At 40.1% G+C, this 24,204-nt stretch overlaps 1 long non-coding RNA gene and 1 pseudogene across 4 annotated transcripts; one reads left to right on the forward strand and one right to left on the reverse strand.

Annotated features, from left to right (window-relative positions):
- Positions 1–276: 276 nt before the first annotated feature.
- Positions 277–3,560, reverse strand: LOC120786475. 4 transcript variants are annotated; one of them, XR_005706724.1, is made up of 5 exons: positions 3,454–3,560; positions 2,925–3,000; positions 2,368–2,825; positions 844–943; positions 277–735 (listed from the first exon to the last, which is right to left on the reverse strand). It is a non-coding gene; the product is annotated as an uncharacterized LOC120786475 (long non-coding RNA). The 4 variants fall into 4 exon arrangements; XR_005706723.1 differs by having other exon boundaries at positions 844–1,103; XR_005706722.1 differs by having other exon boundaries at positions 844–1,123.
- Positions 3,561–7,330: 3,770 nt separating this feature from the next.
- On the forward strand, positions 7,331–23,225 carry LOC120786367 (annotated as a pseudogene).
- Positions 23,226–24,204: the final 979 nt, after the last annotated feature.

Here is a 24,204-nt window from a genome sequence, read left to right on the forward strand (position 1 = left end):
CCCCTTAATGGCCCCTCAGCACAAAATCCAGACAGGTCAAGGAAAAAAAAAAAAAAAAAAAAAAAAAAAAAAAGACTGCCTCCAGCTCTGCAGGTATGTAGTAACAAGTCCCTTGAGAATACATAGAGAAGATAAAGAACATGAATGATGAGTCATCTGCAGGAAAACCGTGACGTAACATACCAGACATGAGCCATGATTTGGCAAAGTTTTTTTTTTTTTTTTAAAAAGAAAAGGGATTTGCCAGTGTTGACCAATGACTTCACCCTTTTGAGCTTGAATGACTTAACATCCTTACTTTATTTCACCAGGACAATCCACTCAGTATAGATCCAACTTTCCAGAGTCTCCTGGGTACTTAGAGTAAAACAATTAACACAACACGATTAAAAACATTTGAGTCAAAAGTTTGTCTGTCACGCACACACAAAATGAGAGGTAATGTAAAGTAAAAATGCAGTGTTGCACGTTTTAGAGCGCTAGGCTGGTGAACCCAAGTGCAGACACAGACTCGGAGATCTGGAAGCAGGTAAAAATAAATTGTCAATTCAGGCTAGTTGGGCAGGCTACTGGAATACTATCTTGGCTAGGGCTGGGCAGACTGAGGAAGCAGATCCAGGAGAGTATGTATCGGTTAGGGTGAATAGAAATCCAGAGAATGGCTAGGAGGGACAGGGCAGCAGACTGAACCAGGAAGTGAGGGAAGTGCTGGGCCGGAATCTGAGGTAGGTTAGACTGCAGGGAGACGGAGAACCAGGATTAGGTCACGGGCAAAAAACAAAACCAATGAACAGAAGTACTCCATGTACAAAAGCTGAGTGGTTAGAGTGTAGATGTACTAACAGTAGCAGAAACTACAATCTGGATGTGGCAGAGCTGAATATTTGAAGGTCTTGATTATTGGGATGAGTTGCAGGTGGTGGTGCTCTGCTCCGACGCACACCTGCAGATAATCCCAAAGACAGACACACATACACATACAGAGAGAGAAAGAGGGATACGGGAGAGCCACTCAGGGAGTGGCAAAGGCGTAGGCGTGTCTGTCCCAGGAATGGATAAACAGCCAGGATGGTCCACCACCAGCCGAGGGGGTGCAGGCGTTGCTGCAGGAGGGGACCGGGAACTTGAGTTGACATGTTTTAGAAGGGACACATGGGAGGTTAAGTGGATCTTGAGAAAGGCCAGGACCTTATAGTGTACAGCCGAAGGGTTAACAACTACCTCAAAAAAAAAAAAAAAAAAAAAAAGTTTCCTGGACTCAACTCTTAAAGCTAAATCTTTAAGAGAGCCATAACTTCTTTCCAGGGGTGTACACAGGAGCCGGGGCCCAGTGAAGGTTAGCCTGGGACTGGGACCTAGCAGAGGCATGAAGATGAAGGAGGGTGGCCCGGGCTTTCCTCCAGGTATGGTGTCAACAGTGCAGATGGACCTGGCCCGCAGAAAAACGCAACTAGGACTTTCTGGGCAGGGGTTGATAACCGAGGGCACATTCAAAAGGGGATATCAACCTGACAAGGTGTTGGTGAGGATGTTATGGGCATGCTCCACCCACGGTAACTGAACACTCCAGGAGGATGGGTTAGCAGAGGTCACACATCACAACACTGTCTCCATCTCCTGGTTAGCCTGCTCAGTCTGGCCATTGGACTCCAGATGACACCCAGATGAAAGACTGATTGATACCAAGAGCAGAACAAAAATGATTTCCATACCTGGGAAGGGAACTGGGGTCCTCTATCAGAAACAATACCTGTGGGGATGCCATGTAGCCAGAATAAGTGTTCAACTAGGAGCTCTGCTGTCTCCCTGGAGGAAAGAAGCTTGGGTTGGAATGAACTGAGCAGCTTTGGAAAACTTATCAGTTATGGTGAGCATGGCTATGTTACCATTAGAAGGGGGAGCCCAGTGACAAAGTCCAGAGCTATGTGTGACCAAGGATGACTGGGGATAAGTAGGAGGACGAAGTAGACCAGAAGGGGGTTTGGTGGTAGTTTTGTTCGGGGCACAGACTGAGCAGGCACCATAAGCGTGGATGCAGGAATGTCAGGGTCCTGTTTATATCAGGACCAGAGGTGGGGACTCAAATTCCCAGGAAATTGAGGCCACACAGGTGGCTGTTGCTCAGAATACAGAGCTGGTCATCCACTAACCGTAAAGTCAGTGGTTCAATCCCCGGCTCCTCTAGTCCGCATGTTGATGTCCTTGGGCAAAATATTGAACCCCAAAATGCCCCACAATGTATCATCTGTGTGAATGTGTGTATAGAAAGTGCTGTTTGTATAAAATGAGACATTCACTGTATGAATGTGGCAGTAGTGTAAAGTGCTTTGAGTGGTTAATAAGACTAGAAAAGTGCAGTACTCTTACCATTTACAATGCAGGTGGAGGGCAAAATGGGATCCGGGTCGGGTCCAGAATCAGAGGTGAACTTGTTGGAGAGGGCATCTGGTTTGATATTTCTAGATGCCAGGACGGTAGGCGAGTGTGAAATTGAAACTGCCAAACAACAGGGCCCACCTGGCCAGGTGTTGAGTCGTTTGGCAGTTTGGATGTAGGCAAGATTTTTTTATGCTCAATCCACACAATGAAGGGAATTGTGGAGCCCTCCAACTAGTGGTGCCATTCCTCAAGAGCCAGCTTAACTGCCAGGAGTTTGAGAGATTGTATAACCTGCTGCTGGGCAAGGATCGCCGGGCTGTAGGGTTATGACAAAATCATTTGGCCGGTGGGGAGGCAGGGACAGGGTGCGGTGCTTGCTAAAAGAGCTGAGCGAGGTCATGGTACTCAGGAGGCACTGCAGTGATATCAGGAGATTCAGGGCAAGACTGCATTGATGGAATTGGGTCAAGAGCAGACAAGTTAACCCAAGAACCAAGGGAGAGAGTGGGCAATCAATAAAATGAACTGATTTTTTTAGTGGTTACCTGAGAGATGCAAGTCCAGGGGAATGGTTCTCTTACAGACCCAAGTGAAGAAGCCGTCCATTATGGGGGCTGGCCTCTAGGGGGGAATCCAGCAGAGTAGTGTTAATACCTAACTGCAAAACTGTTTATTTCATCAGCTCCTGATTCAATGAGGGTTAGCAGAACAATGGATTTACTTCACCACAAGAGGGTACCATTGAGCAGAGAACAACAGGGAGATGAACCAGTTGTCTGACTCAGTAGTATATCTCCCACTACTGCTGAGTCTCCTCTTTTACTGGATAGTTAGAAAAGGAGGGGAGTAAATGGCTAGCTTGCCCACAATACAGACAACTCTTGGTGTTAATTCCACCACTGTCTTTCAGGGGAGATAAACAAGCCTGGCCAAGTGGTATGGGTTCAGGTTGTGGAAGAGATGGGGGAGGAGAGGCGGTCGGGGAAGAGGAACAAGGTATTAAGGCAAAAAATAGCAAAACACAAATGTACTCCATGTACAAAAATAGAGTGGCTAGAGTGTAGCTGTACTTACAGTAGCAGAAACTACAATCTGGCAGGGTGGATGTGGCAGAGCTGAGTATTTGAAGGGACTTGATTATGTAGATGAGTTGCAGGTGGTGGTGCTCTGTTCTGACTGTGGCGCACCTGCAGATAATCCCAAAGACAGACACACATACACCTACAGAGAGAGAAAGAGGGATATGGGAGAGCCACTCAGGGAGGGGAAAAGGCGTAGGCGTGTCTGTGGCTGTCACAGGAGTGGATGTAACAGTGGCATGCTTCTAAGGTTACACTCAGGTCCTGTCAATTCATCTGGAGCAGAGCAATCCCAGTTGATTTCCTTGGAGTGGAAATGGTACCTATAGCCACTCTTCGAGATGATCTGGCTGAGGGGGGTTCAGGCCTATGTGTGTGTGTGTGTGTGTGTGTGTGTATATATATATATATATATATATATATATATATATATATATATATATGAAACAATAACACGGACAGAATCATTAACAGACAGAATAACAGACAGAGCAACACCTCGCGCGTCACCCGCCTTTATCTACAAGGCGGCATTGATCCTTGCGGCTCCTTGTTCAGGTGGAATATGACTGTAGATGGCAGTGTGTGCGGGAAGGCCGGGCTGATGGAGCAATTAAAAAAGATCCCAATGAAGCTTCGATGTATCCAATAGTCAAAGGTGTGCAGTTAAAAATATATGGAGCTGAAAATATGGAAAAAGTGAAAGAAAGAAGAGAATGCATCTAATCAGACCGTTACAGAACAGTTCTGAGGAAAATCTATGTTTTTGTTACCTGAAGATTAACGTCTTTATAGTATCAGGATTTCCTATATGTTTGAACGGGATTAAAGAGGCACACACACAGGACTCTTTCAATGTACATGTGTTGGTGCAATAACACATGTACGGCAGCAGTGGGCACCCTGCGCCGCCCGCAGACCGGCATTACCTGCATGTGATAGCTAATTACAAATTACAGATACTTTACTTTATTGGTGACCACCTGAGAAAAAATGTAGTGTGTGTTTCACATTTTTCTCAATTTGTGCTCTTTAACAGTCATTAGTTTCTAGACATTATGACAATATAACACTACACATTTTTCTCAATTTGTGTTCTGAACCAGTCATTGGTTTCTAGACATTATGACAATATAACACTACAAAAATCACAGACTTGCAGTTAGTTGTTACTTGCTATTGATGTCAGAAACACATAAATTAGATCGCCACAGGAAGCTGAGTTTGGTGTTGACCTTTGAAGAGGTAAACTGTAAAGATATAGGAGGAAAGCCTATGCATTATGAGGTGTGCAACTCTGCTGGGATGATATAATACAAGATATGCTAACCACTGGATATATCACCAATGTCTGGACAGAAAATGAACGAAGTCTTTGTAATGAATGTAAAAAATCAGAAGGAAACCTTGTTGCATTTGGGAATGCAGTGAAAATGAAGACTTATCCAGTAATACTAAATGATACAATTGGATACAATGTTTGGGTGACTCTATAGCTCGGCCTCAAGACATGTATACTGGATATTAAAGAGGGGTTTGCTATTCCTGCACATACGCAACTCTTACAAATATTGTGATATAGTGCACTTTTGCAGTTCCCCAGTGGACTCAAAATGTATGTCTGATCCCTGATCCAGCCTTCTCTACAACACTAAGAAAAAAACCTCACCAGTTTTATAATGGGATTTTTAAAAACTTGATCTGAAGCTATCAAAGCAAATAGTTGTGGGCCTGTCTTGGCTTGCCTGGAGAGTCTGGGCTTGCCTGGAGAGCAAAGGTAGCATGATTTTTTATTGATATATGGTATGTATGGTTGTTTATACAATCACGTATGTGTACATACACATAAAAAGGTAAAATAAATATGTAAAATACACAGCTTATATAGCTTTTGGATTTCTTTTCAAAGAGATCGTATATTGTAAGTGTGTTTTATTTTTTCCTATTCTCATTTGTATTTACTCAATTAATACTTATTTTTCCTCAAATTTTAATTTCATTTTTGTTATTATCTTGTTATGGATGTTTTTATTTTAAACTTGTATACCTTAGCATTATGCTCTCTGCTGCTTTGTTATGGTGGCTTTGACTACACAGCAGCCTGCAACTTAAGAAAACATAGAGAATGAAACAAGAAATAAAGATTAAGAATAAAGAAATTACAAGCAAATAAAGAAAATATTTTCACCAGTTCGATATGTGCAGCATCAAGAAAAAATAGCTGCTAAATGAGAAAATACAGAAGCATGTTGAAAAAGCCAGAAAAAAAAACAAATATATAAATGGCAAGGAAAAGGGAGTTCTGTGGCTACTCTCCCTAGAATTGGGCACCCAGCTAAGATCACGCCAAAGGCACAACGCAGAATGATCAGTGAGGTAAAAAAGAAACCCAGAGTTACAACGCAGAAGGCACAACGCAGAATGATCAGTGAGGTAAAAAAGAAACCCAGAGTTACAACGAAAGGCTTAAAGGAATCATTAGAGCTGCTTCACATGTCTGTTCATGAGTCTACCATACACATATCATAGCCCATTGCTGCATAGAACATGATGTCCATGGCAGGACACCACAGAGGAAGCCACTGCTCTCCAAAATAAACATCACTGTGTTGCCTGAAGTTCACCAAAGAGCAGGTAGACTTTCCAAAACAGTAATGGGAACATGTTTTGTGGGTTGATGAAACAAAGGTTGGATTGTTTTGGAAGAACACGCAGTCCGACACGATAAATAAAGGGTTCTTGAAAACGTCATTCCAGCAGTGCAGTACAATGGAGGGAGCTTCATGATTTGGAGCTTTGCTGCCGCCGGGCCTGGACAGCTCACCATCATCAAGGGGAAAATGTAATCGCAAGTTTATTAAGGTATCTTACAATGTCAAGCGCACGCTCGACATGATCCACACAGGAAGTAAATCAGTTTCTTCACACCATCCTGCATGATCCCATGACAGACTAAGAATTGGACCACCACAGAGCCCTTTTCGACGATGAAGGAGGTGGTGAAAGCAGCCAAAGGCTCCTGGTAATTGTTTGATGGCTGCAAAAAACTGTCGTTGAGTAATTTGTTCCACTTTCAGGGAAGTGCTTGAGTCTGTCATAAGAGGCTGATAGTTGGAAGTACCAGCATTAGATGATTTAGTCCATGTCTTTGGTTTGTGGTGATCTTCGCAACCTCAGAAATAAAGGATCAGTTTTTGCAAGTTTTGGCCCCTTTACTAAGAATTACATACACTGTCTATCAAGTGAACCATTTCCCAAAGCATATTATAGTCAATATTTTTGAATGGATTTTTCTTAAATTGTGGACAGCCACTGTTTCCATTTCTTTAAATAAAGACTGTTTCACACTCTCAAATTAAAAATTCTAGCTTACTCCAAGTTTGGAGTTTGGCCCCTGGATGGAGCGGGGTATCTTCCAAGGTTTACAAGCGCTGTCCAGAGCTACTCCAACTCCTCTGGAACCTCTGCGAACAATCTGGGGCAGGGGTGTAGGTGTCAAGCAGTGGAAATATACTGAAGGGGTGTGGATTCCCAAGGAGGTGAATTCCACAGGCAATGAGTAGTTCAGATTGATCTCACTGCTTAGTGTTGAAGGCAAGATCTTCTTTAGCATCTTGTCCTGACGACTGACAGACTTTCTGCTAAAAAACAAATACATCGACAACTCGGTGCAAAAGGGTGGGAGTCCAGGGACTGTCTGGCTTTGCTGGCTTTGCCTGCTGCTCTCCCTACAGAGTCTATACCCTGCTGGGCATGAGTGGGCCCTTAAAGAGAACAGCCATCAGGGCAGCAATGGGGGCAGCATAGAGAGCCTCCAGGTGGCTGTAGTTAAAGAGGGGTGATCCGTGGTCCAATGCTGCTGGGATCCAAATCAGGGACTGATCAAACCCAGCTGTGTTGCTTGGGCAGGGTGTATGATGTCGTGAGAACCGAAACACCTAATGAACCCAGGAAACATCACCGATGATTTGTCCCAGCACTTCCGTAAGATGTATCTTTTACCCACTTTTTTCTACCAGCACTGTTAATGTTTAATAGGTGTGAAGTGTCTTAGATGCAGATAGCACCACATTTTTTGACCATTTAATGCAGAAACCCAGGTCATTCCAAAGGGTTCATACACTGTACCGTTAATTTATACAGTACTGAGCAAAAGCTTTAGACACTTCTGAAGAAATGCTGTAAAGTGAAGATTCCTTAAAAAATAAGTTCATTTAGTTATCAGTGAACTTCATCCAAAATGCAGCAAAGAAAAAAAAAGGGAAATCAAATTAATATTTGCTGTAACCCTCCTTTGCTTTTTGGGCCTTGGTACACCTGCATACAGTTTTTCATGGTACTTGGCATGTAAGTTGATCCAAGCATCTTGGAGAACTTGCCACATTTCTTCTGTAGATTTAGGATGTCTTTGTTATTTCTGTCTCTTCATGTAATCTTAGACTGACTCCATGGTGTTGAGATCAGGGCTCTGTGGTGGCCGCACCATCTGATGCAGGATGACTCCTTGTTCTTTTTGTCTTTTTGTGTGGTCTTTGCTTGTCTAAAGTCCATCACTGGATGTACGGTTACTTCCCAACTCCTAGATTTAAATGTTGCTTGTTGGTCTAGCTAGATTCAGATCACTTTTCATGGATTTTTCCATAAATCCTGATAGCTGCAAAATTTGTCAGAACCATTCAGTCAAGAATTTGTTAACAGTTTTTGATCCCATCCCTCACTTCTGAGCCACAAATCAAGTGTATCGCAAGTTCTGCCTTCTTTCCCCTATATAATTTAACCAAAATGTGCTCGATTTGAACTATTTCAGATGCTGAAATCCATGTATATGCATATTACTATCACTACTACTAATTTACTCATGTGCATTTCTGATGTAATGCACTCTTCTCTGGCCCATGTCAACAACAGGAGGTCTATTTTTGGTCCAAAATGCAGCTGTCAGAGTCCTCACAAGATCTAAGAAGTTTGATCATTTAACACCTGTCCTAATTTCTTCTTTGCATTGGCTACCAGTACAAGCTACCAATACAAGCAAGGGTTGATCCCCCTTCTCACTGACAAGGCATTTAAATTGATTGAATCCTTTGTACTCCTCTAGTCTGTTTACTCTGTATACCCCATTACGTCCTATACGCTCTCTTATTGCTGGTTATTTAACAGTTCCTACATTTAATAAAAAAAATCTTTTCTGGGTAGAGCTTTTGACCATTGAGATACCCTTCTTCGGAATAAACTTCCACTACGCATTTGGCCTAAAACAAATATTTTCTCTCTGTGCTATGGCCTCTCATAGTTTCCCTGGCTGGGAAATCGTCAACTGATTTCCTCTTTGACAGTTATGACAGTTCTGTTCAGTTCTGTTCATATTAACTTAATTTTTAAATTCCTAACCTAGGTTTTGTTGTTATATTAACATTATTACTTGTGTATGTGTTTATATACTTTTTCACGTAGAGTCATTTTTTTTTAACCTGCAAAGTGTGCAGAGATTCTTTGGATGATGTGCACTTTAAAGAAGCTGAAGTTTAAGTTTAATGTCTAGAATAAACAACTGACAGATGTAATATCAAATTAAGTTTTATCTGAAACTTGTTTGTAAATAAAATGAAAGCAGGATAAACAGTGTGACTCATTTGATGGAGATTTAAACCTGCAACAAACTCAGCCACTCCTGTAGTGGACATAGGCTGGCCTTAATAATTGCTATTGAGGAGGTCGCGGTAAAGACGTTCAGAGTTTATGGACCCAAAAGTTCTCCTTCCTGCATTCACAATTAAACTATCACGTGGACAGGAAACAGAGACATAGGATCTTTCTCCTAAGACCAGAGCAGCTTTTAACATGTCAAAGAGATTTACGACAGAGAATAGGGGAATTAAAACAAGACCAAATTGACACAAGGCAAATAACAGGGATAACAATCCAAAATCTCCACAGAATGAAAATGAGTTAATTCTACCACAAAGACCTCATTCTGATAAATACTGACTGCTTCCCCAGGGAAGGTAACATAAAAAGAACTGTATTGAACACCACCAGGACTGGACTCTCTCTCTGTCTGTCTCTCTCTCATACACACATACACACAAACTAGTTTTCTCATCCTTTTGATAAGAGATGCTTACCATAACTTAAAGGCCACATTCCTGAAGCAATATAACATGAGATTTCTCACTTTTCAACACATCTGAAATAATTTGGAAATAATATCCAATTATTCTGTAACCCAGTTAATATTATTCAGAAAATGTTTTTTTTATGCAATTTAGTCCACTTCACAGATCTGTAGCTTGTAAAAGAGCTGCAATGTGCATTGCAAGGTCTGAAGTAATATCTACCATGTAAACCTACTACCTTCCATGATGGTTAATTCAGCATCCTCCACACAACAGACAATTATGTTTTTACTTTACGATTTTTAATCAAAGAACTGTGGTGTAATCTCCATTCATTTATAACTAGGGTTAGGAACCATTTTGTTCTGTTAATTAGTCATTAACCACTTTTCGTATGTTGACTTTTTGAATAATGTACTATTATGAAATCCACATTTGTATTGTTCCTTTCTGTCATCAATAGCGCTGTTAGGTTTATTTATTATTTTATTTAATATTTTAATGGGTCACGGTGCAAGGTGGCTGTGTGATGTTTGCATCTGAATTTTAGATTAAACGAGTCATATAAGAGTCGTACTACTGCTAAAGTCTATGCATGCCCCTCAGGAATAAGAAAAGTGAGATTTCTTTGCACTTTGCTTTTTGACATTTTTGCCGTTTTGCACTTCCTTACTCTTCTGTCATTTCTGTTCACATGCCTTCCTTTTTTTGCCACATGTTTTCTGAAATAAGTTTTTGTCAATATGACGACCTGTAGCTCATCTATTTTGCAAACCAAGTCAACAACAAATTGAATGAGAGGAGCAGAAATACCTTAAAATACTTTTTATAACTCTTAATTATTACTCTGGCTTTGCTTTGAAGATTTCTGAAAGTTTTGTGTTTGTCCAACATCAATCCCTTCTAAAGTAATGTAGTGAAAGTTAATTACAGCAATTAGAATCATTGCTTAAGAGACACAGGCAGACCCAATCTAGCCTGACATCCTACTGAGAAATCAACACTGGTGCCAAAAGAGAAAGTCAGCTGGCAGGCTTTCAAAGTCTGAAGCTGGAGCCAGTCCCAGCTTACGTTGGGCAAGAGGCGGGGTACAGCCTGGAAAGGTTGCCAGTCTATCACAGCTGGTACGTCTCTTAATCCTTAAATTTCATTCATACACATCTCAGGATCTGGAAGTCTTTAGCCATAACATACATAGCCTAAACGTATCATCTCTCAGAATTGCCCAATTTATCACAATGCTCATTTTACTACTAGTTAATATTGTTCATTGCTCCACTGTGCAGCGTCACTTGATTATTAGTCATTGCATTTCTCCTGCGTTAAGATAATAGTTAATAAATATTTTTTTATTTGGACCCAGCCGTGACCTGTGTGTTCCTTTGAAGTAGAGATTCGGAAATCCATTGAATCAGGAAGTCTCAGCTTTTGGTATTAGACTGATTGTAATCACTGTATTACATTTTTCCCGCAGTAGAAGCTGGTGCACCCATAAACGAGTGCAAATCTGAATAAAAAGTAGTTCACGCTACATATGTTGCGTGACGCTGTTTTTTAAAATCACCGTTCTCTATAAGAAAGGAAGTTATCTTGCACGTTTAGGGAAGATTTATGTCATATCCTTGTATCCTCTGCCTGTTGGCTTAGCTGTTTGCTGCTTGTTGTGTGTGAGCATCTAAACATGGATAAATTGTAACTTTTGATAATAAATGAATGATTTAAGCTTAATGTTTAAATTGTGAAGTTGAATTTGTAAAAATATTTACACAAGTTGTTGAAAATTAATAGATTACTTTGCTTCAAGTAACTCTCTGATTGTCAATAAAAGTTCTATGAGAAGTGTTGACTGCGGCCTAGTTAGCTCTGTGCTATCTTTCAGAATTTTTCCATGCACAGTGTGATTGTATGCTTAGTGAAAAGGCTTGTTGGTGGGTAATGGCTACAGCGTGTCCCAGGAGTCGTTAACCCACCCTAAGTGTGGGTAAATTTGTCTGGAAAATTTAGCCTGCCTAAACCCTTCTGCACTAGGCTATTGGATGAGCTAACTGATAGTGTTAACAGCTGCTTACCACAGCCAAGAAATTATACTGTATCTCTGTCCAGTATGATCAGACACCCACGTTTGTGTTGTTAAAGGGTGAAGATACCCCTGTTGCTTAAATTGTGAAAGAAACGTAGTAATTGAAGTATTTGATTGAACATCCCAGAGTTGACTTGTGTTGAAAAATATAAATTACTGGACATAACACCCACTCGTCGAGCGTGTTCTTGGGGCCACCGCGCCCCGTGGCCTATTGTTTGAAAGGCTAATGACCTTAACTGACAAGTTGCTTTTTCTGTGTTATGAGCGAGACTGATCGCTCCACATCGGATAAAGCAGATTTCTTCCAGTGGGCGGCACTAAAGTTGCCATTACTGACGTCACCTCCCACTTCACTCCTCCCCCACTGCTTTGTAAAACAAGCAGGATTAGAAATTTGGCATCCTCTGTTGGTCAATTGGGTTAACTGACTTTGAGGATGGAAATATGCAAACAGTGACTGTGTGCATGAAACAGATTGAAACTTAATACTGTGAACTTTGTAATCTCGTAAATTATGTCAAAATCATGCTACTAACAACTCAAACTATTGAGTTAATCCCATTTATTAATGCCAAATTTATTTACAATTATTTATTTTTGAAAAATAAAGATTTTTTTTTCCTCTCCCTCACCCTAGTATCACAGTAATTCAACAGCTCTAAGTTAATTTTCCCAGGTTCACTGTAAGGCTTGCCAATTTTAGCTTTTTTGACTCTGTTTTTTTAGTGTGACTACTCTTTTTGCCCATGTTTGCATCGCTTTCAGCTTTGGCACTATAGGGTGGAGGTTACTGCACTTGGACCTAGTCAATTTTGAGTTCTACCCATAAGGCGATCACTGCTCACCAGTGGCAGCGTGGCAGGGTGTTCCAATTTTGACACAGTAACGTGGCCTTTTAACTGTTCAACTTTGAATTCATTCCAACCACCTTAGAGATACTCACTACTGGGGACTACTGATTATAAAGCAAGGCAACAGAAGGACCAGCTCCCTCTGGTGGCTATCACAATAACATAATACATCACTGAACAAAGAACCATTCAGTTTCAGTTGCTCATAACCCCTATCGATTTCAATACTTATAACAAACAAACCAACAATAGAAACATACACAGGCTTTGCCCTAGCCCTGGACTGGAGCCTGCTTCGCCCCAGGGCCAGGCACCAGCAGTCCAAAATAACCATTCGGACAAGTCCCTCAACAAAGATACGTCACGCTTATTAAAGCAAACAACGGGTTCTACCAAACTGGGAGAATCCTGCTTAGCCTGGCAAAATAGTCTTAAAATACTGCACTGCACTGCACTGTGGCCAGGCTGACAGAGAAGCATAGCTCCATTGATCCATGTATTATTATAGCTCTCAGAAGTGACGATTTCATGAGCTTTCTTAATGCTAAAATTCTAATTATTAGAGAAAAAATTCACCACCTCCTGCCGTCAACCTTCATCGATTTATCGTCAAACACAGGAAGCTTTGAAAGAGCTGTAAAACCTGATATGTACTTCGACTTTCGCCAACTAACTTCAACAATGTCTTCATCTAAACCATCAACCTGTCTCTTAGACCCCATCCCAACGAGACTGCTTAAGGACGTTTTACCATTAGTTAGCACCTCTTTACTAGATATAATCAATCCGTCTTTATTAATTGGCTATTTACCACAGTCATTTAAAATAGCTGTAATTAAACCTCTTCTTAAAAAGCCTAGTCTTGATCCAGATGTTTTAGCCAACTATAGACCTACATCTAACCTTCCCTTTCTTTCTAAGATCCTTGAGAAAGCTGTCGCCAACCAGTTATGTGACTTTTTACATTATATTAGTTTATTTGAGGATTTTCAGTCAGGATTTAGAGTGCATCATAGCACAGAGAGCACTGGTGAAAGTTACAAATGATCTTCTAATTGCATCGGACAAAGGACTAGTCTCTGTACTTGTCTTGTTAGATCTTAGTGCTGCATTTGATACTATTGACCATCATATCCTATTACAGAGACTGGAAAATGTAATTGGCATTTAAGGAACCCTCTAAGCTGGTTTAAATCCGATTTCAGTTTGTACACATTAATGATAAATCTACCATACATGCAAAAGTTAGACATGGAGTTCCACAAGGTTCTGTGCAAAAGACTCCATGAACTTCCATTGTTATGCAGATGATACCCAATTGAACTTGTCAATTAAGCCTGATGAAACCAGTTAGCTAAACTTCAAGCATGCTTAAGGACATAGACCCAGATGACCATCAACTTTCTGCTGTTAAACTGAGGTTATTGTACTTGACCCACAACACCTCAGAAACACATTATCTAATGGTAAAGCAACTTTAGATGGCAATACCCTGGCCTCCAGCACCACCGTTAGGAATCTAGGGGTTCTCTTTGATCAGCATATGTTCTTTAACTCCCACATAAAACAAAATTCCAGAACTGCCTTGTTTCACCTACGTAACATTGCAAACATCAGGCACATCCTGTCTCAAAAAGTTGCAGAAAAAGTAGTCCATGTTTTTGTTACTTCTAAAGTAAGGCAGTTACTTTGTTACTGCCGGGGGACTTCCCATGATGCACTGAGCTCCTCTCTCCTCCTCTATCTCTTCAGCTGTATGCATTCATATCCCATCAATGCTCGTTACTAACTTCTCTCTCCCGTAGTTTTGTGCCTTCTCGTCTCTCTTCTTTCTCCTTCTGTCACTTTTTGCAGGTATTTCTGCCTCTGGAGCTGCAGAGTTGGGATCTGTGACTGCACCTACTGCTCCCATCATCCTGCTCTCCATACACTGATTCAGTTATTATTATGATTCTTATATTTAGTCTGATTATTATCATTATTAGTTTTATACTAAGTTTTAGTTAAGTACTAGTTATAATTAGTCTGATTATTATTATACCTCTTTATGTGGAACCTGCATTTTGCTATGTTCTCTTTCCTCCTGCTCTGCCCCCCCCCCCCCCCCCCTCTTTCCCTCTCTACCCTCTGGGGACAACCTCTAGTATGGCACTAACCTCTAGTATTGGTTGGGTTGTTATAATTTATAGGAACTCACTTAAAAGCCAGGTGTCATGTCTTCAGTCAAGTTGACCGTCCACAGTTCTCACTGTCATTCAAAGTTACTCTATTTGATCACCGCATAAACTGGGACAGATGGGGGTGACCCAATAGATTACTAATACACAAACCCAAGACCCTACTCAAGACCACAGGTGCAGTGGACATGCTGCTGTCCATACTACAGGTTGTCTATGCTCACATGCGGCTGGTAACCAGGCTAATGCCTACTATGGTTCTGGATATTCATGCCTCAATTGTCAGCCTAGCCAGTGTAAGATCCCCTCATATCTTGTTTCTCTCCCCCTGGTGTAAGATACCTTAGCCATTGCCACTAGAGACTAAGTTTGGTGGAAATAATGTAATGAATGCTAGATAACCTAACATAACTAGTTAACCCCTGAGTAGACTAGAACCAATTAGTTGTAGTAATATAGTTTGCCTTTAGAGTTTTTCGATTTTTTTCAAGTGATTTTATATTCAGGAGTTACAGTGCATTTGGAAAGTATTCAGACCCCTTCACTTTTTTCACATATTGTAATCTCACAGCCTCATGCTGAAATCATTTTAAATTATTTTTTCCCTCATCGATCTATACTCAATACTCCATAATGACAAAGCAAAAACAGAATTTTAGAAAAACTTCTAAAAATTTATTAAAAAAGAAAAACTGAAACATCATATTGAAATTTATGTGTGTGTGCATCATCTTTGGGACATTTATGCTATTATTTTTCTTTTATTAAATTAAATAGCCTTTAACTTATTCAACTCTTTATTTATTTAATTCATGTATTCATTTTTTTCATTTATTTATATAAGGGAAGTCAATGGGAAAAACTTTACATTTTTGTCAAACCTCTGCTTTTCAACTTCTTCATTTTACTTTGGACTATAAACATCATTTAAACTTTCGATGGTTCTAGAGACTTGGCAGTGTTTTGCTTTGGTTCAGCTTCTTGATATATTTTATACTTTTGGAGCTATCACGGTCAAAGATTTAAACTTTTTAACCTTCATCTTCAAACTTCTCCATTGTTGTGCATTGTGTGACAGGGCTCCTTCCTTTGTCTTTCTTCTTCATTTACTGTGTTCTTTCTTCTCTTCCTCTTTCAATTTTCTGCTTTTATAAACAACTACAATTACAATACATCAAAATGTAGAGACACCTGTCCTCTTTATTTTATATATTATATAATATTGTGAATGACTAAGTACTAAGTACTCATTGATTGGCAATCATGAGCCATCACTGGAGGGTCCCCACCAGTTTGTGTGCAGCTTCTCCAATGTATAGATTGACTTCCGTGGTAGCTTGATTGAGAGAAAATAAGATGGCTGAACTGTGAAAATAAGAAGACCAACTAGGTAACAGCAATTTACTGGTGTGGGAAAGATTATTAAAATAAAATCACCCAGGTGGTTGCAGGAGTGGAGTAGGTAGGAGTTTAAAAATAAAAGCCCGGTGATGGTGATGGAAAGCCCCAAAACAGAGCATGATCTCACAGGAGGTTTCTTGAGTGCTGAAGACTTTCAAAATTAATTCTTTAATTCGTATCTTTATTAATTCAATTCTTTCCTTTTCCTTCCTTTCCCCTTTGTTATCTCTGTCTTTCCCTTTCCCTTCTTTCTTTCTTTCTTTCTTTCTTTCTTTCTTTCTTTCTTTCTTTATTTATTTATCTTCTTCCTTCTTCCCTTCTGTCCCTTTTTCTTTCTTTCATTCTGTTTTTCTTTGTTTCTTTACTTTACTTCATTTTACCTTTTCTTACTCTACTTTTAAACAGCATTTATATCAGTAACTTTTCAATGGTCAGCAACTTCTAAGTGACCAGCAACTTTTCAGCAACTTTCCATGAACTTACCAGCTCTCCCACGCATTTTCTTCAGGAAATGCTTTTTCCTCATTTGAAGAAAGGCTCTTTTAATGTCTGTTGGGGGCAGGGGTTTTACGTACTTCTTTCCCCGTCAAAAATCAACAGAATATGGAATTTGCCCAGTGGTGGCCAAACACAACTGTATATATTGTATGTCCTTCAGATTAACCATAGTTTTCATACTTGAACACAATAGAATGATGCATCCTCAAGCAGAAAATGTTCACTATTATGATTATTATTATTATTTTCATCAATGATTATTTAAAAAAGTAAAATTGTAATTGTTTCACTCATGCCAGTAGGGGGTCTGCAGCATCCACAGTAACACAATAGTGACATAATAATGTCAAATGACTGTGTGCCTGTCCATCAAAACAACAAGAGGAGATTTAATCAGCATTATGCTCTTTTTCTCTGTGTGTCACAGGATGACAGGAAACCTCTCTCTGTGGACTTCCACACCTGCTCATCCGTTACAGAATGTCTCTTTCTTCTCCCTGCTCAACCCATCTGCTCCACCCTCCCCTCCATCCTGGGAGGCTCCATCCTTCACTGTGGTGGCTCACTGCTGTGTACCAGCCACCCTGATGCTGTTTGTCTTTGCTGCTGTCAGTAACCTGTTGGTTCTCATCAGTGTGTGCTGGGGGCAGGGTTATCGCTTGGCAGCACACCTCCACCTGCTCATCGCCAGCTTGGCATCTGCTGATCTGGTGATGACTTTTGTGGTGATGCCACTGGATGCCAGTTGGAACATTACCGTGCACTGGTATGCTGGGGATGTCATGTGTAAGCTGTTGTGTTTCCTCAAGCTCTTTGCCATGCACTCAGCTGCATTCATACTGGTGGTGGTAAGTCTGAAACGCTATCAGGCCATCCTTCATCCTCCATCCTGGACTCTCTCGATGCTGGGCTCAGGAACAGACGCATGCTGCTTGTGGTCTGGACTCTGAGTGTTCTGCTGTCCTCTCCACAGGTACAGTAGGTTCTAGGCCTTTATCATTTTCACCGGCTGGTGCTAAGTCTAAGTACACATGCTCAACACTAGATTGACATTATTAGATTTTAGATGAGGTTATGATTGTGTGTGGACAGTAACATAGATTGCACATGCTTTTTTTCAGCTGTTCATCATGTTGAAAGGTTAGCTAACAGTAATTACATGGTGTACAATAATAGAAAGACTTTTTTCAAGTTGTCAGTCAGTCAGAATGTCAAATGTTGACACGTGACAGCTGTTTTGTTGTACAACAAACAACAACAACAAACAACAACAACAAATCTGGCCAGAAGAGACCTTCCATTTAGTGCAACTAATTCCTTGGCATTACATTTATTGTCAATGACATTATAGCTTGGAAATTAAACATGTTTTTTGAAAATAAAGTAATCACAGAGCTATAAAATAGTAGCCCTGATCAAGGACCATGCATGACTATCTTCAAGAAGTCAGACATTTCAGTCTTTCAGCAGCACATGGTCTGGTTTGCCAACACTGCATGGACCATGTTGTAGCCCAGTCAAAGGCAATCACTGATACCAAATACACGCATAGTGATTACATATAGGTGCATAAACAAAACAAAAGAGGCGACAGACACAGTACATAAAAACACAATGTCATGTCTAAATGATCATGTTTTAAGTATCAATTTTTTCATGCGATCACTCTCGGCTAAAGTGTCTTTTTAGGCAATGATGAACCTTTTTCTCATTTTATGGAAGTTTCTTGTTATAAAACCATACCATATTTTCATCATATAATGAGAAAAGCTTGTTTTAACAAGTTACGTAGGTTTTGTGAAATAACCAGAAATTTATATGATATGACAAGATAAAGTGATATATTGTTATAATGAGAAAACTTTCGGAATAATTTGGTATCTAGTAATAATGATATAATATGTCTCAATAACATGAAAATATCTAGTTATAGCATAAAGGATCCTGTAAAAATCTTATAACAAGAAACTAGGAAAATATTTTTTTGTCATGGTGGTAGCAATATGCTGTGGGAGGTTTTAGGCTGGGCATCTAGGTAAAAGAAAATGTATCTTTGAATTATTCAGTGAATAAATATGAATGTTTCTCCACCAATTAAATTTATACAAAGAGTATCAAATACATATTTATGCAAATGTATCAAAGTAAGTCAATCAGTATGTAATTACATACGTCAGAAGTTCAGTTTTAAAACTTAAATGAGACTCTGATGTGTTTTTAATTCAATTAATTTCAATTTTATTTATATAGCGCCAAATCATAGTAGAGGTTATCTCAGGGCACTTTTCATATAGAGCAGGTCTAGACCGTACTCTTTATAGTTGTATTTACAGAGACCCAACATCCCCCCATGAGCAAGCACTTGGCGACAGCGGGACGGAAAAACTCCCTTTTAACAGAAACCTTAGAAACCTTAAACAGAACCCAGCTCATGGTGAGTGGCTGTCTGCCCCGACCGGCTGAGTTGAGAGCAAGAGAGAGAGAATAGAGAGGGGGGGGTAGCACAGTAGATGTATAACATAAAGATGTGTAATGATAATGAGATTAATAATAAAACTAATAATTATAATAATAAGGTGAATAATAATACAAAAAAAAAATAATAATAGTTGATAATCATAATCTTTGAAGCAGTGGGTGTTGAGCAGGATCATTGGGGCAGTAGGTGGTTTGCAGTCACAGATCCAGACTCTGCAGCACCAAGGGCAGAAATACCTGCAGAAAGCGACAGAAGGAGAGAGACAAGAAAGCACATAACTATGGGAAAGAGAAGACTACATGTTAGTAACGAGAATTGATGGGATATGAATACGTGCAGATGGAGTGGAAGAGGAGGAGAGAGGAGCATTGTGCATCGTGTGAAGTCACCCAGCAGTCTAAGCCTATAGCACCATAACTACGTGGTAGTTCAACCCAAGCCTGCGCAAGACCTAACTATAAGCTTTACCAAAAAGGAAAGCTTTAAGCCTACCCTTAAATGTGTAGAGGGTGTCTGCCTCCCGGAATAAAACTGGAAGAAGGTTCCACAGTAGAGGAGCCTGATAACTGAAGGCTCTGCCTCCCATTCTACTCTTGGAAAATCTAGGAACCACAGGCAAGCATGCGTTCTGGGAGCGCAGTGTCCAACTGGGGCAATAGATCTCTTTTCCTAGTTCCTGTCAATACTCACGCTGCAGCATTCTGGATCACTTGGAGAGTATTTAGAGATTTGTTCTGGCAGCATGATTATACGGAATTACAATAATCCAGCCTAGCGGTAACAAAAGCATCGATTAGTTTTTCTGAATCTTTTTGAGACAGGATGTGCCTGATTTTTGCAATGTTACATAGGTGAAAAAAGGTAGTCTTTGAAGTTTGTTTTATGTGGGAGTTAAAGAAACTTCAAGATTCTAAATGTGGTGCTGGAAGCCAGGGAAATGCCATTTAGAGTAACTATATCATTAGATAATGTGAGGTGTTGGGGGCCAAGCACAATAACTTCAGTTTTGTCTGAGTTTAACTGCAGGAAGTTGCTGGTTATCCAGGTCTTTATGTCCTTAAGGCCTGTTTGAAGTTTAGCTAACTGATTGGTTTCACAAGGCCTCACTGACAAGTAAAATTGGCTATCATCAGCATAGCAATGGTAGTTTATGGAGTGTTTCCTAATAATATTGCCTCAAGGAAGCATATATAAGGTGAATAGAACTGGTATAAGAACAGAACCTTGTGGAACTCCCTGACTAACTTTTGAGTATATGTAGGATTTATCGTTAACGTGCACATACTGAAATCAATCTGATAAATAGGACCTAAACCAGCTTAGAGCGGTTCCTTTAGTGCCAATTAAAGTTCCAGTCTCTATAATAGGATATGATGGTCAATGGTATCAAATGCACCACTAAGATCTAACAAGATAAGTACAGAGACTAGTCCTTTGTTAGATGCAAGTAGGAGATAATTTGTAACCGCTGTCTCTGTGCTATGATGTACTCCTGACTGAAAATCCCAAAATAAATTATTAATACAACTGACCGGTCTATAGTTGGCTAAAACATCTGGATCAAGAGTAGGCTTTTTAAGAAGAGGTTTAATTACAGCTAATTTAAAGGACTGCGGTACAGAGCCGGTTAATAAAGACATATTGATTATATCTATTAAAGAGGTGCTAACTAAGGGTGAAACTTCCTTAAGAAGCCTAGTTGGGATGGGGTCTAAGAGACAAGTTGATGGTTTAGATGAAGACATTGTTGGCGAAGGTCGATGGGACAGAAACTGTATAAGTATACATCAGGCTGCACAGCTGTTTCTAAGGTACCTGCGTTTGAAGATAAATCAGTGCCGGTTGAGGGCAGGAGGTGGTGAATTTTGTCTCTAATAGTTAGAATTTTATAATTAAAGAAGCTCATGAAGTCGTCACTCCTGAGAGCTATGGGAATACATGGATCCATAGAGCTATGACTCTCTGTCAGCCTGGCTACAGTGCTGAAAAGAAACCTAGGTTTGTTTTTATTTTTCTCTATTAAAGATGGGTGATGGCTGCTCTGGCTTTACAGAGGGCCGACCTATATGTTTTAAGACTATTATACCAGGCTGAGAGGGATTCTTCCAGTTTGGTAGAACACCATTTTAGTAGTCTTGGACAACAATAGAGCTCTCTGGCACAGAGGAATGAGATATATCAGGGACTGCTACACACAATATTTGTTAGTGGGAGACATTCAGTGTTGGTTTGGATCTGCACATGGGATTTGCTGACAATAAGAAACATATAAAACATACAGTCATACTTTTATAGCTTTTTAGCCATTATTAGATTTGTACTGTCTTCTCCTGTGGGCCGTCAGTGATGTGTTGTGTGGTCAGTAACACTCTTCTTCACAATAATGCTGTGTAGAACCTTTATTTGCATGCTTGTAGCCTATAAGTTTGCCCCTTCTCTGACATCACTGTCACTAACTATGTTCACCCACAGCACTGCCATCAACAACCACTGACTGCATAGTAGATCAGTTCAAGTGTGACCACTGTTGTAAACTCAAACATCCAACAGAATGTTGCTAACAGTAACATTCAGCCTCCAGTGTGCAGCCTCAGTATCTTGCTGAAAACATTAACAAACAATTCACTTTACCTTCATCACCTTTTTAATCTGCTTCCAGAACAGTCAATAACAAGTGATTGCCCTAATACTATGCTTTTGACATGGTATAATTATGTCAATCTGAGGTGCATTAAAGGACTTTATTGCACAACATGGAGTCAAAGAACCTTTTACACTTTGCAGTTCTTAGTGTAGTTTGTTTGATATAAACAAATACAATATAAATTTGTTTAATAAATACAAACTACACCTGTGTTTTTCTGTGACTGCATGCATTCATTGCTCATGTCTTTAAACTCTATTCATCCTCAGCTTTTCATCTTTTGGGCCATCAAGGCTGATGGAGTGGACTTCACTCAGTGTGCGACCCATGGAACTTTCCGGGATCGCTGGCAGGAGACGGCATATAACATGTTTCATTTTGTATGTCTTCCCCCTGCTTGCCATGACTTTCTGCTACACCTGCATCCTCACCAAGATCAATGGGCAGATGCACAAGAGCAAAGGTGTGTGACCTTGGGTGGAGTCTAAATAAATTTGAACCCTTTCCATCCCTTTACACCCAAAACACAGCTGCTGACAATTTAAAGGAATATTCTAATTTATTAAAACTTGGGTCTTGCTTTTGTGCTTCCACTATTCCTGTTGTTAATAATAACATCATACTCACCAAGTGATTGCTGAGATCTGCAAACACAGTGACATCATTCAAAATATGTCCAATGGTAAAGAAACAAGCAGTCAGATGATCAGACAGGTTGGAAGCAAACCTCCAGCTTAGACAAACTCTTTAGAAGAGAAAAAAGGTGGACATTAAATATATTACCCAGCCTTTCTGTTGTAAACATTCATCACTGTTTACAACCCACTTTCTGCTTCAATTTTGTTTAATCTTGCACACATTGAGGGATTATTACTGACATTATGGGTGTGCTGACTGTAACTGTTGATAAGGTGGAGGGTTATAAAGAACCACAGGCTGTTTTGAGGTAACTCTTATCAAAAGAATAATAAACAAGGTAATTTAGAAATGAATGACTGACTTCATACACTTAAGTACAGTTATTAGAAATTCAAAGTTTGACTTTCTTTAAAATTCTGTGACATTGTCTCCTGAGCAGACGAGACTAACAGCCAGGTCACACTAGAAAGTGTCACAGTAAATGTCCTTCTTGTGGTGCTATGAACTTCATAGTGACTATTCACAAGGCAAATTGGTGAATTACTGTTAACAGGTAGCTTTTCAGCTACAGCTAAAGTACAGTAACTGACTAACTCTAGCAAGCCAGGAACATGCTAGTGTTACTCAGTTACAATAGCTCTCTAAACTTGTGAATTTCACGTTCACTATCAGTCATCAGTGTGAATTCAAAGTTCACCAAAACTTAACTCACTGAGCCCACCCACATGCATGCCCCATGCACACCCCCCACACCTGGAAATAGATGCTCCCCTCCCCAGCATTCGTGTTTGCCTTTGTGTTTACATTTGTGGACTTTAGGCCTTGCTATATTTGAATTTTTGCCCATGTTATGTGTCTGCAGATAGTGAGCACCACTAGAGATGCAGTGGAACAGATATGATACCCAAAGCCAGGATGAAGACCCTCAACTTGGAAAGAGGTTGTAAAATAGTTTACTGGATAGTTGCCCGTGTAATTTATTGGTTATGACGCTTTTGTACACAACTCACATTCCTTGTTTTGGCCACTGAAGTCTGAGAGGTAAGTGACGTAATTTGAAAACTTACCTTGAGCGGTTTGTTGTTGCACAGTACATGTATTACACTGACAAATTTAATTTTCTTTAATATATACATATATATTAAATAGAACATGTAATTTATACACTCAACAAGCACTTTTTAGGAACACCATACTAATACTGGGTAGTTCCTTAACCTCAGTTCTTCGTGATATGGATTCCACAAGATGTTGGAAACATTCTGGGCCATGTCGCCATGATTGTATCACTACATTTCTGCAGATCTCTATATTCATGCAGCCAATCTCCTGTTCTAAACCATCCCAAAGGTGTTCTATTGGATTCAGATCAGGTGACTGGGGAGGCCCCTGAAGTCCAGTGAAGTCACTGTCATATTCATGAAACTAGTTTGAGATAACTTTTGCTCTGTGACATTGAGCATTATCCTGCTGGAAGTAGCCTTTAGAAGATGGTTAACTGTGGCCCTAAAGGGATGTACATGGTCAGCAACAATACTCAGAGAGGCTGTGGCATTCAAACCATGATCACTTGGTATTAAAGGGCCCAAAGTGGAGCAGAGAAAACATTCCTGACACCATCACACCACCACTACCATCCTGGACTGTTGACACAAGGCAGGTTGGGTCCATGGATTCATGCTGTTTATTAGTGAAAACCTGACCCTACCATCTGCTGCCTTAGCAGTAATCCAGATTCATCAGACCAGGCTATGTTTTTCCAGTCTTCAACTATCCAGTTGTGGTGCAGCCTCAAATTTCTGTTCTTGGGTGACAGGAGAGGAACCCGACGTGGTCTTCTGCTGTTCGTGAGCAGGGC

This window comes from Xiphias gladius, chromosome 24 (assembly GCF_016859285.1).
Source record: "Xiphias gladius isolate SHS-SW01 ecotype Sanya breed wild chromosome 24, ASM1685928v1, whole genome shotgun sequence".
Taxonomy (NCBI): Eukaryota; Metazoa; Chordata; class Actinopteri; order Istiophoriformes; family Xiphiidae; genus Xiphias; species Xiphias gladius.